We start from the raw sequence: 17656 nt of genomic DNA on the forward strand, positions 1-17656 counted from the left end.
CTTTTTGGGCTGGCAACACTTTCTAACCTCAAAATGTTTCATGAAGCGTCCGTTGTATAGGAACATAGAAAATTAATAACAGATAATTAGTTAGCCATTTACAAAATATTTATATCGGCTTTTAAGCTTTTTAAATTCACATTTATTATTTATTTACTTACTTAATGTATATGCATGTGCGAATGTATCAGAGGACAAATTTTAATAATCAATTCTTTATTCGGGAGGCAAAGGCAGGCAGATCTCTGTGAGTTTGAGGCCAGCCTGGTCTACAAAGGGAGTCCAGGACAGCCAGGTATCTGTTACATAGAGAAACCCTGTCTTAGAAAACCAATAATTCTTTCCTTCTACCTTGTGGGTCCCTGGGATCTAATTCTTGAGTTGCCAGTCTTGGTGGCAAAAGCCCTTACTCATGTCTCCATCTTACTTGCCCCAAATAGTTACTTTAGAACAATTTTTTGCATACTTATAAGTTTACTATTTGTTCTTGACAGTAGCAAATTTACATACTGATAAGATGGAGATTCTTATTTGTTTTCACATAAGCAATAAAATCATGGCTGAATATTTGTCACTGCAGAATGTAGATTGTCCGGGTCGATCAAACATTTTTTTTTCTTTTTTTAAATATTTTTTTATTTTATATGTACATTTATATTATTACACACATATAAAATAAACTTCACACAGCAAAAAGAACCACACAGCAAGAAGAACCATGAAACAATCAGGAATTATATCAATGTTACATCTATAGTGTTTTGGCTATTTGTATTTGGCAACCTTGAAGAAAACATATTTCCTATCTTGATGAGTCTAAAATTCTTTTTTTTTTTTTTTTATTAATTTATTCTTGTTACATCTCAATGTTTATCCCATTCCTTGTATCCTCCCATTCCTCCCCCCCCCCCATTTTCCCATTATTCCCCTCCCCTATGACTGTTCCTGAGGGGGATTACGTCCCCCTATATATTCTCATAGGGTATTTTTATTGTTTTTTTTTTTTTATGTGTATGCAGGTGTGCCTGCCTAAGTTTACATGTACCACATGCATGAAGACGCATGCAGAGGCCAAAAGACATCAGGTCCTCTGTAACTGGATTTGGAGTTACAGGTGGTTGTGTACCACCTGACATAAGTGCTGGGAGCTGAACTCAGGTCCTCTGAAGAGCAGCACGTCCTCTTAACTGCTAACTCACCACCAATTTGTGAGAACTCTCTAAAGATTATGGAACACAACATGGTGATCATAATTTCCAGGCACCATAGCAGCACAATCTGAGTTACTTGCTTTTTTTTTTTTTTTTTTCTTACTATATTACTTTTTTCCCTGTTACTGTGATAAAATACCATGACAAATTAGGGAATATGAACAGGGTTTATTATGCCGGATGATTCCAGAGGGATAGTATCCATACTAGTGGGCAGAGATACTAACAGATAGTAAAGACACAGTAGCAAATTAAGGAAGCTGGCCTCTGTATTCAGGAAACAAAGATATAACAGGAAGTAGGGCCAGGCTATTAACCCTCACATTCTGCCCCCAATGACATTCTTCCTGCTGCAGTTTCCACCTGCTAAAGGTGCTATAACCTACCAGAACAACATTACTAGATGGGGAACAAGTAGTCAAATATGTGAGACATGGGAGTGAAAGAATGACATGAACATCCATGTTTTTTCTCAAAAGACCTGACAGGAATTCAAGAAAAGTTGACATGTATGATCTGGCCCTGGAGTGCCTTGGGCTAGTTGATAAAATTACCAGAGTTTAGCATTTTTATCAGCAAGATCTTTGGGTCTTTTGGGCAATCTGCTTAACCTACCTTAATTTTAGTTTCCTCATCAGTGAAGTCTAAGCCTTAACACTGATATCATAGCCCAGTTGTGAAATTGACAGGGAAATGCACTGTGAAAAGTTTCTGACTAATGGCAAGACTTAAGTAAATGACAGCTTGAAAAACAATATAGAAGGACAGAAAGCAGGAATGACAATGACAGAGTGTCTCAACACATCTCAGCTATGGTGACAATGTAGTATTGTTCTGTGTCAAGAGGATGGGGTCTCTTTCAATCTTCTGTGTAGCATAGGAACATGTGGCTGATTGTGAAGTTAACTGAGTTTTAAGCACACAGTAGCAGTTGTGGCAGTGTACAATGCAAGAGCACAAACTATGTGCCTTTCCCAGAAACCAGGCACCCAATCCTCAAAATGTGCAATATGCGAGCTTAACTGAAATTTTAGACTAAGTCAACTCCTAGTTCGGTTGAGTAGTATTGCCCTGTTGAATCGCTCTTGTTTTCTAATGAGTGTCTGGGTTTCCATAGCTACATGATAAGAAAGTTATTGCTGGGTGTCTTGCTTAATAGAAGTGGACTCAGCAAAGATTTAGAGGACAGTTTTGCTTCTTCTGAAGGAAAAATAGTAATAAAGTAGGCTCAGAAACTGTGGTCCTTAAATTTTTTAGCTGGACTGGTTTTAGGAATAATATTGAGTCATGGCTTAGACAATGTCTGCAAGGATGTTTCCAGAAAGGATTAATTAAGGGGCTATATCTCAACGTGGTAGAAAAGGCGTGGTGTACTAAAGTGAGGCCACTCTTCAGATTGCATTTGCCATCAAGAAACAGACAGAGGACCAGAGATGGAGCTGTGCAAAGTCACTTTATAGCTCACTCCCCATGACTCATTTCCCACAGGTAAGCCCAACCTCAAGGCCCAACCCAGGGTGAAGACCAAGTATTCAAAACATGCAATTATAGGAAACAATTTACATTAAACTACCAAATATGGTCTTTTTAATACTTTATATGGTTGTTTGAACCAATCATCATGTGTTTACAAGAACAAAAACAAAAAAACCTAAAAGCCACTTTGGTTAAACTTGACATAGTAGAACTAAGTAGTTTTTATTCTGGCACATGGGGTTATGCTGTAGTATGTATGGCAAGGTCCGAGGTCAGTGTGTGGAATTTGGTTCTCTTTTTCCACCGTGTGTACTCTGAGGAGAGAACTAAGGTCAGCAAACCGTTTAACCAACTTACCCATAAAACTTGTCAACTTAACACAAGCTAACATCATCTGAGAGGAGCGAACTTCAACTGAAAAAAATGTCTTTAGCAGATGTCACCTATAAATGCTGTGGGGCAGCTTTTTGATTAGTGGCTAGTGGGGAAGGGCCCAGTCTGTGCTGAGTAATGCCCTGTCTGGTCAGATTGTCCTTGACCTTATAAGAGAGTAAGCTAAGCAAGCCCTTGAGAGCAAGCCAATAAGGAGCATGGTTTCCTGACTTTACTTCCTTCCCTGACTTTCCTTAATGAGTGACTGTGACAGGGAAGTGTAAGCCAAGCATACTCTTTCTTCTCCAAGCTGCTTTGGTCATTGTGTTTAATCACAACAATAGAAGCCAAAATAAGACAGTGCCTCTAAGAAAATATTTGAAAGATGTGCAAGCATTGCGAAAATATTCTACTATCATGTGTCACGCGGTGAAAATGCTCTGTGAACTGGCTCTTATGAAATCCTCCCTTTCCCTTTCAGACCTAGCATGGGAGATGGGTAAAGTAAGTACAGATCATTCTGAAGTATCGGGAGTTTTTACCTCTGCTCAGGGTGAGACAACATAGCAGTGGCCGCAGACTTCATCTGGAGGCAGGTCTTCTGTCACCTCCCAGGATGTTGTTTGTCGCAGGCTGCTGGTTTTCCTGGAATAGGCATCATTGAGCATCCTGTGGAGCTGAATCTGCGGTGCCAACTGTCAATATGTTTTTCTGGGGAATGACTCAAAGTTTCTCTCTGAAGTCCTCAGCCAGGCAATTTCCCAGCTGCCTGGATTTCTACCAATCCTGTCCTTTCCTGTAGTCATTTTAAGGTCACAGGATATGTTTACTTCCCAGATTTCAGGTACTTTAAAATAAATCTAATCTTTTCTAATTCAGGTAACACATAGTTTTCATGTATCCACCTGGCTGGAGATAGCATTGTTATTTTTACTTCAGCACTCTATGAAAAGGGGAAAACGAACTTCCTTTTTTAATGCCAGTATTTTATATTGGGCTAATTGGATAGGTCACCCCAAAAGCGGTCCTATGGAAAGGTGCATAAAGGCAGCCGTACTGTGATGGCATTGCATAGCACACTCAGGAATGTCAGCAACCCTAATAACAGCTCCTTTGCTTTCCTGAACCTTATCGGTTCCAGGTGAGCTGGGAATCATAGGCTGAATTGAAGAGTTTATAGCATTTCTTTCATTAGCTGCCTCGTCAGTAACTGTGTGCTTCAATCCATCGGTGTCTTAGAAGAAGCAGACTACCCCGCATCATCCTGAAGTTCTTCTTTTGTGTGCTTCCTCCATCCTGGTGTTTTAACCAGTTTCTGGCTGTTTGTAGTGACACAGGCCAGTATGACTTGGTGAAGGAGGTAGAGGCAGGAGCATCATGAGTTGAGGCCAGCCTGAGCTATGCATTTAACCACTTTCTGCTTTTTACTTCAAACACACTGGCATGTATACTTCTGTGGTCAGTTTTTCAAAGGTTTATTATTAGCCTACATTTACAACTAAGAGTCTTCGTCAGTACACATTGGGGTATATGATTTTAAGTCAGTATCACTGGCGCATGTGTTCCAGTAAGGATTAAGAGTGCTGGGTGCCTGCAATTCTACGTGTACTTTATAACACCCTAGGGTCATGGTGCTTAGTTCATTTCCTTTCCCGGAGTGTTGCCAATACTGTCCAAGATGAATGTTATTAAGGGGCAGGAGATGGCTCAGCAGTTGAGAACACTGGCTGCTCTTCCAGAGGACTCAGGTTCAACTCTCAGCTCCCACACTGCCACTGTGACTCTCAGCTGTTTGTAACCACACTTCCATGTAATCTAACAATCTCCTCTGGCTTTTATATGGTTTGCAAACATACATGCTGGGACAATACACACACACACACACACACACACACACACACACACACACAAATACATGTGCACAAAATATAAATAAAAGTTCAAATTTTTAACTGCTTTGTGATAAATTATTAGTTTGTACTCTGCGGTAATATAATAAGAGCTAAAATAAATACATGTTAAGTCCTAGAACTAGTCATGATAAAAGTACTTTGCTTTCATTGCCTTGGTGATCTGTAGAACCACTCCATAGTAGGTGATGTGTTGTCTTTAAAGACAGATGAGGAAACTGATCCAAAACGGTAATGGGTGACAATCAGAGGTCCTTGTGGAAGAGGCTGTTGTGAAACCTGAACATCTTGAGGCCCTGTCCTCAAATGGGAGTATTCCTGCCTGGAACTACATGAAATACTAATTATACACGCTGAGAAAAAAATTATCTCAGCATCACTTTCAGTGACAAGATGAGGGAAACAGGCTAATCACTCTTTATTTTTTCATTCAGGAACAAGCTTTTGAAATTGTGATTCCCCTTTGCCTGTGCATTTTGCTTGGAGCATCACATAAATCATTTTGAAAGAACAAATGAGTGAGTTTGCCAACATAAATCTTAGTTAAAATGAACCAAGCTAGAGAGGTATCCGAGCCATGATCAAACACAATGAAGATTAAACAAACTATAGCAGTATTTTCTATTAAAAACTAAATTTAGAAATAAGACTTCTTGCACTATGTGGGTATGCTGAATTCCACATACATAATTGATTTAGCTATATAAAGACTCCACATCTGTAATATGAAGTTAAGACTTGAACATCTTAGTATCTCTGTGGAAAGAAGGAAGGTCATATCCCCTGCTTTCATAAATGAAAATGGAGCATTCAGGATTCCTAACTAGTAAGTCTATGCTAAAACCTATGTGACTTTATGAAATCAAAGTATCAATTTATGTGTGAATAAAGTGATTAGAAGCTTACTGACTCATATGAAGTCACCCCTTTCATGAGCTACTGAACTTTTCTTCAACTATGATGCAACAAGACACAGATTTGCAGATAAGACAAGAAAAGCAAAACAAACAATAAGAATACAAATTCCTGACCAAGATTGAACTACAGAAGGGGAGAGTACATCTTCCCTAGAGTATTGTGCAGGCACTATTTTTTAACTCCATTTTAACTGTGGTTTCTTAATGCCTTTACATCCCGTCCAACCACCCCCACACCTGCCACACACACGTTAGATAGGAGAGAAAGAAGGTTAGAAGGGACAGGAGATGTAGACCTCTTTAGACTTAGTTCTAGCTGGTTAGGGTCATTGGGTTCTTCGGGGAAATACTAATCTCAGTCATCAGGATATCTAGAAGTCCAGGAACAGCAAACTGCAAACACAGCAGGACAAACATGCAGTGTTCCTCCTCCCCCATCTGTCTCCTCAAAGCCCCTTCCTCTCTCTGGGCTCTTGTATTTATAGTCTCTCTGAATCCTCAGAATTCCACTAATTCCTGCTGGCAAAGACCACACCCCTCTGGCTGCACAAGGTTGCTACTCGCTGGCATAGACCATGCCCAGTATGAGACAATTATCAGCTGTGGACAAACAAAAAGCAACCCGATATCCCACACTGGAATGAAAACAAAAACATGTTTACGTAACATAACTGAGTTTTTAAAGAAACCAAAATTCCACTGCAGTGCTGAGGTACAAAGACACATACAAACACATACACACATGGGAGGTGAAAAGGACTAGAGTGCAAACTTCAAATTAACATGACAATAGTAGATATGGAATTAGTAAGTAAGCTGGGAGTTTTTGTGATAAGTGCAACCAGTGTATTTAAGCCTCTCAGAAGAAGATGGCATATTTCCTCCATTTTTTTTGTTACAAAGGTGAGTCTCGACCACTGGTTTCTGTTATGAAATATAATGATACAGTGCGGGCACCCATGCTAAGGTATGCCCCTGAGGAATTACATCAATCAACAGATATGATATAAGGAGGTTTATTGGGGGAAGATAGAGGAATGAAGGCATGGAGAAGGGGTAGAGGCAGGAATCGAGCTGTGAGGGCAGAGAGAGAGGGGGTAGAGAAGGAGAGAAATGGGACACCTAGGAAATACAGGGAGGGGGTGGAGGGAGAGAAAGAGAGAGAGAGAGAGAGAGAGAGAGAGAACGGAAAGAAAGAGAGCTGGTGTGGCAGGGTCCTTTTATCTTACAGTCCACAGCTAGTGGCACCTGGTGGCAGCAGGTGATGACATAAGATGTTGCTAGGTCTTGAGGGCAGGCCAGATGAATCACCCTCTATGCTAACAGTCTCTCTGGAGTTCACCAGTTAAAGAGACAAATGGTGAAAGCAAATAGAAAATATACTCATGCTAGAAAGGGGAACTAATAAAGGCTCCAGTGAGGCCCAATATGTTTTGTGGTCCTAACATGAATTTTAGGTTTAAATACAAGGGTAAATGGGACAGGAAGCATGAGGTACACACGCTGAACACAGCCCTACCCAAGATGTAGCTGTGTTAATCCTTATCTCAGTTCTGGTTTTATACAGTGCTCTGAGAAAGCCCCTGCTCCTGACATCATTTAAAGGGACTGAAAGGGATTGATTTTGTGCTCAGATAATCTTTTCTGCCTCAAGTTGCAGCCTTGTCTTCATAGATAATTGCTGTCATCTGAGGTGTGTGGATGGGGTGCCTTATGTTAGAAACAATGAATAATCTCGGTGGCTCACAAAGGACCACACAATGCAAAAGTATCTAGGCAAGCCAATTCTCTTGCCCAAAGGGTGTGCCAGAGTCCAAATGCAGCTAACCCAGCTAACAACACAGTAGGACCAATATGGCTCCCATCTTTTCCCCTTGATGGAGGTAGTAACTGCATGACATCCTGTTGGTGGGAGATCACAATCTGACTCAAAGGGAAAGGGAAGGTTCCAGAAATGTGAGTCCTTGCTGGACTGTGAAAAACAGGAACAACAGATTCTCATAGCTGTCAGGCTAGGTTTTACGTTCCAGGAACCCAAGGTGACTTCAGGTTGAGGACAATGACTTATTTCTCCTGCTTTCAGTTTAGAGTCCCAGGAGAAGCTTTAGTCAGTCAGATACTCCTATAGACAGAGGCTAGCAAGTGCCTCTGCTGGAAGGAGACCATACAAATGAAGGCAGAAATGACAGGCTTTTTATTTGGCCTTTAGTTACCTTGTGGGCCCAAGTGAGGTGTCAAGGCTTTTTAGCAAAAGCAGCTTCTAATTGCCTGTTTCATTTGTGGGGGAGCTAGTTTCCCTCTTCTGTTTTACAGCTGGCCCACCTCTGTTCTTGTGTTATTAGCCGAAGTCAACATTTGCCTTGGGAAGGTCATCTTTAGCTGTGATCTTGTGTGGCTGTGTAGAGCTAACAATGGCACTCACATAAAGGCACATGCATGCACAAGCACACGCACATGGAGGATTGCCTTTAAAAATGATCGTGCAAGCCAATTGTAGGTTTCTTGTTCCCTTTCGTGCTCCATAGCCACTGCTGCGGTCTGACCTTAATGAAATGTAAACTTTACCATAGCCACTATTAAGGTATACTTTATTCTTTCCTCACCACAAACTATTCTTTACAGAAGAATGTTAATTAGTAACTGATAGATCTAAAGATTGCTTGCGACAGCCCATTAATTCCATTTACTTTAATAGGACTTAGAACCTAGCTTGCAGTACAGCTGTATTCAGACTAGATTATAAATGTAATTTTTTGCACCATTAACTTTTCTGATTAATCTTAGGCAGCAAATGCCTAATTATTGGGGGAGAGTGGTGGATCGCCCAGTCTTTTGGGCAAGGAGTCCAGCTGTAAATGTCCATGCTCCTGTGGCCTTATTGTCATCCCTAGGGTAGGACAGGTTTGTCCAGGAAGACGATAGCATCCCACTGTCAGCTGATTAATCCTTGCTAGGTGCTCATGTCTTCAGAATGTAAACACCATGTGTGCACAGGCACACAGCCCAGATGCACAGACACAGCCTTTTCCCAGTGTTTCATTTGTAACAAGTGCATTTGCAGTTACGACAGTTTCCACAGGGGCTCAGAGATGCTGGCCAATTCTGTCCTTTGAATTCCGGAAACTTGCTTGTTCCTGAGGGGTGTTCTGGAACATTCTATAGCATCCACCCCTGGTTCCTGGGTTGGATGACTCAAGATGCAGCAAGACTGAGCCAAATGGCAGAATGAAGTAGGTTAAAGGCATTCAATGAGAAACCTGGGTGGGCTGGCTGACAACACATTGCTTGCAATTCAGTGCTACCTGATGCTAAAAATGACAGGCAGCTGTGTAAATGAAAAACAGGTCTGGCAGCAGGGTAGGCTGCCACAGTGCAGCTGAAACCCCTGCTTTGAGGGGGACTAATCATTGGCTTGTTAGGAGAAAATGACACTTCATTAGCATAACACAAGCTGCTAAGGAAAATGGAAGAGGCTTGTCCTAATCTACTCACTGACTAGAGCCCCTGGGAGAAGATTTCGAGGTGGAGGGGGAGGAGAGTAGGTCCTCAATGTGGCAGAAAGAGGGCTTTTTCTGGATAGTAGTGATGGCACACTTAATGTCTCAGGTTAGCCAAGCTTCCTGGAGTAGGGGGTTGGAAGAACTAACATCCAGCACTCTCAGCTTTCATTTTCTGAGTGCTTTTTTTTTTCCAGACAGTAAACTCCTCCCTCTAGTTCTGGTACAATCTTAATTATTTTCCAAACAACTTGCCCTTACATAGAAACAAAGGCAATGGGTTGCTACCACTGTGCTGCCGCTGATGGGCTGTGGTGACAGTATTAAACATTTATATTCTATTTGTTAATGCACAGTGAAGTGGAGGGCCAGTTGAAAACTAGAGGAGGGTACTCTGGATACCAGCATGGAGCTGCACCTTCCTCTTTTCTCTAACACAATGTGGACACAACAGTAAGGGGAAAGGGCTCTATCAGAGAGGATGGTTCCTTCATTACTCTCACAGAAAGTAGTGCAAGGCTGCTTCGAGAATTGCTGAAGAAAGAACCCAGACTCAGATAGTATGCAAAAGGAAAGAACATTTATTCTGCAGAAACCGCCAGCATGCAGGGGTTGACCACTCATACAAAATGATGACGACCACTAGGGGAGCTCAAAGGCTCCTTTTAAAGGCAGCTAGAGGATTTCCAGCCATCGTCATTAGATCTTTGTTAGGATTGGTTCCTGATTGGTTCTGAACTTTACCTGAGGTTTTTCTGAGAAGCATGGCTGCTGCTTCTGGAAAACTGAAACTTAGGCCTGACACAGAGATCTCATTTTAAAGTGGAGTGAGTTTTGACCTCTCAGTAGGGCTAGGAAAACAAAGCTTCTGATGATGCTCCTTTCTCTCTCTCTCTGTCTCGTCTGTCTGTCTGTCTGTCTGTCTGTCTCTCTCTCTCTCTCTCTCTCTCTCTCTCTCTCTCTCTCTCTCTCTCTCTCTCTCTCTCTCACACACACACACACACACAAAAGGGTCCAACAACAGACCATAGTACATGAAAAACATTTTCTCCTTAAACTCTGTAACTTTGTCTTCTGCTCCTAACATATGTGTCTGTTCCAGAATCCTGTTAGGTTCAGGTGTTTCTTCAAAGTCTTCATCCAGGACAGCTCTGATAGTGGCTAACCCCTGAAGCATGAGTCCGCAACCCAGATAGCAACTATCCACGACCTGGACAGCAAGCAAAACAGCCCCCTCTTCTTGGACTTGGCCAATAGGCCAGCTTTTTGCAGCCACCCAGTAAGGACACTCCAATGTCAGCAGGAAGCAATCACAGATGATTACATCACTCCTTATTCATTTATTAACAACAAAAGGCTGGGATGTTGGTTTTCAGACCCAGGACAAGGGGCTGAGGTACCTACTTAACATATCAAAGGTGATAGAGCCTCCAGGTTCTTCCAGATTCCCTCAGTCCCTACCTGTCACAAAGCTTGGCTGACATACCCCATCCTCTGCTCTAAGTGTTCCAGACCAGGAGCTGGACCTTCCCTCTCCATGAAGCCCTTCTCTACATAATCCAAACTTTTTGAAATTAATAAGAACAGATAATATAGTCATTTTCTAGGATGGTTGTAACAATTACCACACAGTGGATAGGCTGCTGATAAATGAACCCGGGTCTTCTGCAAGAACAACAAGCGCTCTTAACTACTAAGATATTTCTCCATCTCCTTAAGGCCTTTCTGCTTTATTTCCCCTACTATGAAACACTGTACCTGTGAACTGTGAGCCAAAATGATTTTACTCCCACTGGGTGAGACTAAGACCACTGTCACAATTTTGAGCCAAATTTGAAGCAAGTTTTAACTAAATACTGGCCAGGATGATGGACACTGGGCAAGTCCATTCTGGGTTCCCAGAAAATGATGATAAGTCATGTTTTTGCAGAGGCTTATAAGGGAAAACCCACAAGGCCACTTATTTGCCACCAGGTCCAATCAGGGGCCAGCATCGATCCTGACATACTTCCTGCTTTCATACCTCCCACCTACATCCAATCACAGGCACACATACACACATCCTGACTTATTCCCTGACTGTATACTTCCACCTACATGTGACCAAGAGTATCCGGTACAATTGAGTCAAACAACTTTGTTTTGGAGAGTGAAAACATCTGGCTTGTTATTTTACATAAATAATAGTATCCAGCATTTCAGAAAGTGTCTGTCCTTGGGCAAATGGGCTTATGGGTTAGATGCATTTTTGTTTCATGAACCTCATAGGCACAGTAATTAAAACTTAAAACATAATCTTAGCATTCACAATAAACCCTTCCTTTCTTAAAAGGTAAGGAATATTAGGTATGTCTTAAATCAGAATTAAAATTACAGAAATGTAATGGGAAGGAATTTGAGGATTTGTGTGGCACCAAAAGTGTGTAAATTATATTTCTGGCTTGGAAAGTCTTTTATAGAGTCATGTAGGTCCTGGTCCAGTGTTGTTTCTCTTCTATTATGCTACCCATTTCAAGATCCTAGGCATGCATACTAAAAATAGAAAAAAAAATCACTGTGTGAGAAAATAATTTCATTCAAATAAGAGCATGTCAGTGCTATAAATGACCTCAATAATATGAAAAATGCCCCCCTTGCTGTGTTGATCTTGGGAAAGATTCTTAATATCAGTCTATCTTGGGCTTCTACCTCTGTAAAGCAATGACAATCAAAGGACCTTTCCCATGGAGTGTCCTGAAAATGATATGAGCTAATGTATGGAAAGCCCTGGAAGTAGCCAACCACAAGGGCCTTCTGAAGCATTTAGCTATCAGTAGCAAGTTTGTGATCTAGATCAGCATTCACAGCTGTCTTTCCTGCAAGGTCAAACAGCTATGTCACCAGCAACTCAACTTCCTCCCTGGAACCTGATGCTTGCTGTTCTGTGTGGATGGTACCAATTTTATGTCTTATATCTTGCCAGAAAAACAAAACAAACAAACAATAACAACAACAAAATGGCCTCAGAACTTAATTGAGGCTTCTGAGCACAGGAGGGTTCGGACACCAGCAGACTTCCCTATTGTGTACCACACTAAGGCTTGTAAATGTGGGAATTATTATTGAAAGCACAAGGTTCCAAGGGCACAGAGGACACTGCTGGAATCTAGGTTCTTGCAAGGAAGAGACATATCCAATTTGTGTTTTAAGATATGTAGTGGTTGCAAGTCTTTCTGTCACGGAAGAGACACGATCATTTGGGTATTGCTACTGTGAAGAATCCTACTGGGGGTCCTGAAATGTCAACAGATGTTTACATCGCCATCCCAGCTTCAAAGTGACCTGGTCCTCATCCCCGTCTGATTAATCAAAAGCACACAAGTATGAAAACTGTTTTGTACTGTGCAGCTAGATATCACATACTGCAGCCAGTGAGCACCAGCTCCAGAGATGCCTTCTATTGGTAGAGGATGCTGACAGCCTACAATGAATAACAGCTAACAATATGATAGAAGTGGGAGAATGAGCTGTTTTGAAGTTTCATCTTACGGTTAAAATGAATTAGATTTTAAGGTTCAAGAAAATTTTGTTTGCAAAACTATGAGTTTACTGTTTTGCCGGTTTTATCCTACCTAGGTAGAGAAATGTGATTTGCTGGGACTAGTTAGTTAGCACAACAGAAAAAAGTCCCCAGCCTCTAGAAACTCTTATATGAGAAAATTGATTTTTCTGGTGGGAGGTCCTGAAGGGTATCTGTAACATCAATGGAGAGGCACCACATTTAGCCAGATCAGGGAATCAGGACTGTATATTCCCAGCAGTAAATAAGAATTAAGCCATGCGTTCCTTGCCATTTTCCTATTACCCAGATTTCTTTGCAAAGCTATTATGTAAGCTTGGACACTGGATTCTCACATCATCTGACCTCCTCATAATAGAAATTGACCTTGATTCAGATTAAGTGGTGCACATCATATGATCATGACCAGATTGGCTTTTCCTTGTGGAGTCTAGTTTAGTCATTTGGTTTTTAATTTTAGAGAAGAAGATAGTCTTAAGGTGAATTTGTTTTAAACATTTTAATCAATTTCAATGTATTTAAATGAAGCTAACTTGAGGGCTGATTGCAAGCCCCCTCCTGTTTTCAATAAATTAATTCTATCTCTTAATTTTCCTATTCATGAATTTGATTAGCCTTTCAAAATTTGTCTGCTCTTGTCCTAGGTAAACAGTATTCAGATCTTGAGGCTGATTGTGTAGCCTCTTTTTCCTTCTCTTTTTTCTAAGAATAATGAAGTCATTTTCAGATTGATTTATTTTTCCTCCTTCATCATGCTTCTTCCACTGTCTGTGAACTTTTTATTTCCCAAGTAAGAGGAGGCCTTATATGATAGGCTGACTAACTGAAACTCATCTAAAGAGTCTTTGTAAATGTTTTTATAATAGTTTGTTCAGTCCGTAAAATGTTAATCCTTCCTTCCTCCTCCATCCCTTCCAGCACACTCTCTTCTCCATTTCTTCTCTTGTTTGTTTTTGTTTTTCCAGTTAGTGTTACAATAAAGGGCACATGGGTGAAGTATCATTCACCAGAGCAGTCTGTTTACCTATCAGGAGCAACACTTCCGAAGAAAACTGACTTTCTCTTCAAAATTAGCATCAGCTGCCAATAGCTTCTCAGCTAGGGGTGGGAATTCCTGTCCTCTTCCCTCAGTTTAAATGTATTAAAGTTTGAAAAAATGAATAGAAGAAATGACTAATGTAAGATCAAGAATTCTGCAGTGGAAAGTAGACAAATACTGCCAAAATAATGCCCTATTTGCTACATTCTGCTCTGTGATCCTCTTGTGCTTCATTCCAGCAAGGAGTTGTGGCATTCTAAATACAGAAGTGGAGTAAAGAAACTCACATGTCCACACAGACATGCTCTGCTTTCCATAAGAACACCACCATAGCATATATATTTATATTTATATTTATATTTATATTTATATTTATATTTCCCAGTGTCCCAGTGTTTGAGTTATAGCTGAGAAGCCTAGCTGAGCAGTGTAGGGCAGAGTTTGGTGACTTGGCACACATTTGTAATCTAAGTACTTGGGAGGCTGAGGGAGAGCGTTTTTCATGAATTCAGGTCAGACAAGGCTACATAGCTGGCACCAAGTCAGCAAGGCTATACAACAAAATATTGCTTCCAAAAACCAGTATATTTCAAGTGTCTCCCATATGGCCCCACATACACTTTTGCCCACACTATCAGATTCAATAAGATCCTTAGGTGCCTGTTATGGACTGAAATATATTTCCCCAAAATTCCCATGTTCAAGATCTAATACTAAAGAATTTAGAATATGCTTTTAGTCATTTTTTTCTACAGAAAACAAAAACAACAATAAAACTAAAATGTGGCTTCATTCACCCTGCCTGCAGTCCTTCTACAGAGATATTAAGGACATAGATTCATGTACTCAGAGAAAGGCCTACAAAGAGGCAGCATGAAGGCATCCTCAGAAGGAAAATCCTGTCCACACCTTGGTCTTTGACTTGCCATGTGCAGACCCTTGAGAAGTAAAATTTCACTTTAATCTGTAACTAGAGTACCACCAAGTCACTTTGTCCCTTGAATGAGGCAGCCTGAGGTCTTGTACATGTTTCCTAAAGCACCTTCCAAAAAAGAGAGCAGAGACCAGAAAAGGGGAAATGTGAGATTTAAATTCATTGGAAAAAATAAGACACAAAGGGAGGGTTAATGTGAGCATCCTAGGAAGACAAAGAACAAGGGGCCTGGTGTGTTGTTGAGTTGAGGCCTTTACTGAAGGGGGCATGAAAATTACACTTACTCATGATGGGACTCAGGATGTCATGAGACTTGGGTGGAAAATCTGGGTTTAACCTCATAGGCCATATTAGTGTTGTTACTGTTGTTTTGAGTTTGTAGTAAAGTGATGTGTTTTCTGAGTGGTCCAAACTTTGGGCTTTTGAGATGGGAGCTTAGTCAGTCACATGTACCACTTTGCTTCAGGATATAATTGTATTTACTGTTATCGACTGGCCATTTAGCCTTCTGGCCAGTCCCCACCACTGTTTCATCTTTAAGCTCATAGCTGCAAGCCCTGAACTCCGGCATTCATTTTTAACTCAGCAGTGACAAGCAGCTTGAGGATTGCCTACAGAAAGATCTGCCTTTGAAAGTTTAAGCAGCTGCTTAGAGAATCCACCCCCTCTCCCAAGTAAATGTTAGGAGGGTTAATCTTGCCTGTCAGTTTGACAGGATCCTGAGCTGTAGCTGTGTGATTATGTAGCCTCTTGTTTTGCCTGCGTGAGCGATTATGATTAGGTTAATTGAGGTGGAAAGACCAACCCTAAAATGGGCAGCCCCGTTCCCTGGGCTGGGGGCCCTTAGACTATGTAAAAGGAAAAACTGAGCTGAGTACAAATTACCCTTGAACATTAAGCTGATAAACCCTCTCTACCTTAAATTACTTTTGTTGGAACATTTTATTCTACTAACAGGAAGAGAAATTAAGATAATTTCTATCTGGCCTTGTAGAGTTTGATAAGACAGCTCTAGCATAGTGATATAATGGACTTAAAAACAACATGTTCAAAGCTTTAGAGCCATTGCTATCTGGGTCCCTAGTGGGCCATGGGAGTCTCGTTTTGGACCCCCTTATTCTGCCACTGTTATATTAAGCACAATAATTAAACTTTTGTGCTTAAATCAATCTCCTCACCAATACTTGGTTGGTGTTATGGTTTGTTCGTTATAACACTGAACTTTGCTTCTACCTATAGACAACAAAACATGTAAGGCAGAATTTTTGAGTGATATAGAGTCTTGCGAGTCAGGAGTTGAATTGAAGATACACTCAACTTGAGTTTAATGGTCTGTATTTGTTATGGTTTGAGGCACTTTCTTTTATAGTGAAGTTGAAAGCACCATCATAGAACAGTCACCTCCCGTTCACTTTTTTACTCTCCTTGCAATCTGACAGAAAGCTGAGGGTGACAGGTCCAGTTTCAGTGGAAGCTCGTCCAGGAAAGCCTTCCGTAAAGGTGTGTGAGCAGCAGTGGACAGATGAAATTTTCAGACTGGTGTATGAAAAATATCCCCTATTCTTACAGTTTTAATGTAAAAAGAAACAATAAAAGTATCTCAAATATGACAGCTATCCTAAAAATCTACATTATATCATTAGATCATAAGTCATTTTGTAGTTGAAGGAAAAACTTGCTCCGAACTTATTATTTTAAAATCACCAAACAATAGCAAAACTGATTTTTGTCTCTTTGTCTTCTTCACTGAAAATGACATAAAAATCACTGCCAGGTAGACAGACAAGTAAAGAGTGCGTAGCCCAGAGGGATCTAGGAAAAGGGTGTAGTTAACAGGAGTTAATAAAAATATCAATTTTAAGGAAAGTGCTCATTAAGCTGTACACATTGTTACTTTAGTGTATATATGAACAGTTCCTGACCAGTGTGTCCTGGGGGCACCTGCTCTTAGCTGCATCCTGAAAAGACACCTACAGCTGGATGCAGTTGATCCCTTTGAGTTCTGTACTGATGCCTTGGATCAATGCCTGTTACCCCATGGGTCACTCTTCTCAACTGGCTCAGGCAGACTCAGGAGTACATTCCTAAGCAGAGAGGACAGAAGTAGTCTCTGAAAGAGAAGACATGCTCATTAGATGAAACTATGGTTGTTAGAATTCTGCTTCAGTCAGCATAACTGTAATGTCATTGCCTACCTGCCATGGGGACCTAGCTCTACCCAGGGCTATATAGAAGGAAAGATCCTCCTCTTGGTGTGTCCCCTCTCTCTCTCTCTCTCTCCCTCCCTCCTTCCCTCCCTCCCTCTCTCACTTTCTCTTCTTTTCTCTTCCTCTGTCTCTGTCTCTATTCCCCCTCTCTCTGGCATACCCCTTCTCCCCCTCTTTTTCTCCCCTCATGCTCACTTAATGAACCTCATATATTCTAATATCTACTGCCTGGTACCTTATTATCTTGTTGCCTTAGATATTATTTTAATCATAAAAATGGTATCTACAATTTATTTGGTAAGCTTTCCAGCAAGCTTGTGGGATTTAAATATTTACTGCTGGAAAACCTATTCTATGTAGCATTCTCATTAAGGAGCCATTTGACTGACTCATAGATGATTGTGCACCATGCCCTGACTCTGCACTTCTGACTGCTTTTGCTTTATATATTAATTGGTGATTATGCAATCAAAGGCCCAGAGATTGAAATCTGAAACAATTTGTGGTAGTTCTGTCTGGAGGCCCTCCCTCTTT

General features: G+C 40.9%; 1 protein-coding gene across 1 annotated transcript in view; it reads left to right on the forward strand.

The window, feature by feature from the left end:
* Positions 1-5404: 5404 nt before the first annotated feature.
* The window catches only part of Znf385d (zinc finger protein 385D), a 203159-nt gene continuing 190907 nt past the window's right edge, over positions 5405-17656 (forward strand). Inside the window, exon 1 of the mRNA XM_051140332.1 lies at positions 5405-5487. The gene's annotated coding sequence lies outside the window, so the exon portion shown is untranslated. The remainder of the gene's footprint in view (positions 5488-17656) is intronic.

This window comes from Acomys russatus, chromosome 3 (assembly GCF_903995435.1).
Source record: "Acomys russatus chromosome 3, mAcoRus1.1, whole genome shotgun sequence".
Taxonomy (NCBI): domain Eukaryota; kingdom Metazoa; phylum Chordata; class Mammalia; order Rodentia; family Muridae; genus Acomys; species Acomys russatus.